Here is an 859-nt window from a genome sequence, read left to right as displayed (position 1 = left end):
TAAGTTCTTACCGACTTCCAAATTATACATCTCATTCCATAAATAAATTTAATTTTGTGATGAAGAGTTGAAGGGATTGCTTGCATATAATGAATCCAAGGTCTACCTAAAAGAAGGTTATAAGGAAGAGTACCTAGCATATAATATGAATGGGTATAGGAAAAATAATAGGTCCTATGTTAATAAGAAAGGTTATAGTACCTAACAATTCTCTAAAAATTTATCAAAGCCACAAATAGAAAGAGAAACATGTTGAATAAGAGAAGTATCAACTTTGATTTTATGCAAAAAGTTAATGCTACAAACATTAAGACCAGACCCATTGTCCACTAAAGTTCATCTTATATTATTACCATTAATAAGGAGAATTATCATAAGAGGAGCATATTAATTTTTTTTTAAAACATTTATGTAAATAATATTGTGATGCTCGATGAAAACTAAAAAGGGTGCACTAGGACTTCCCGGGAGGTCAACCATCCCAGTACTACTCCAACCCAAGCGCGCTTAACTGTGTAGTTCTAATGGGATCCAGTGCACTAACACTAGTATGATTGCACCATAACATATTAATTTATCAATTCATTTTGAAAGAATACAATATCAACTTTAGTTGCATGCATACATTCCAATAAAGAAGTCACATCAATAGGTCTTGTAGAAGGTTGAATATCTACCTTCTTTAAAGCTTCTTGTAGAATTCCATGGTATATAGGTGAAGTTTGAATTAGCTCCCAAAGGGATATCTTGGTAGGAGTAGCACAAATTTGTTCAACAAGATCATATTCCTTTCCAAGATGTTGAGGAGGACATGGTGCAGGAGGAAGCATTGGTTGAGAAGTAGGAAGAGAAGAATGGA

General features: G+C 33.3%; 1 pseudogene; it reads right to left on the bottom strand.

Annotated features, from left to right (window-relative positions):
- Window positions 1-446: 446 nt before the first annotated feature.
- LOC131073824 (5S ribosomal RNA) lies at window positions 447-562 on the bottom strand (annotated as a pseudogene).
- Window positions 563-859: the final 297 nt, after the last annotated feature.

This window comes from Cryptomeria japonica, chromosome 2 (assembly GCF_030272615.1).
Source record: "Cryptomeria japonica chromosome 2, Sugi_1.0, whole genome shotgun sequence".
NCBI classification, from domain to species: Eukaryota; Viridiplantae; Streptophyta; class Pinopsida; order Cupressales; family Cupressaceae; genus Cryptomeria; species Cryptomeria japonica.
This window is presented reverse-complemented; position numbering and strand designations above follow the sequence as displayed.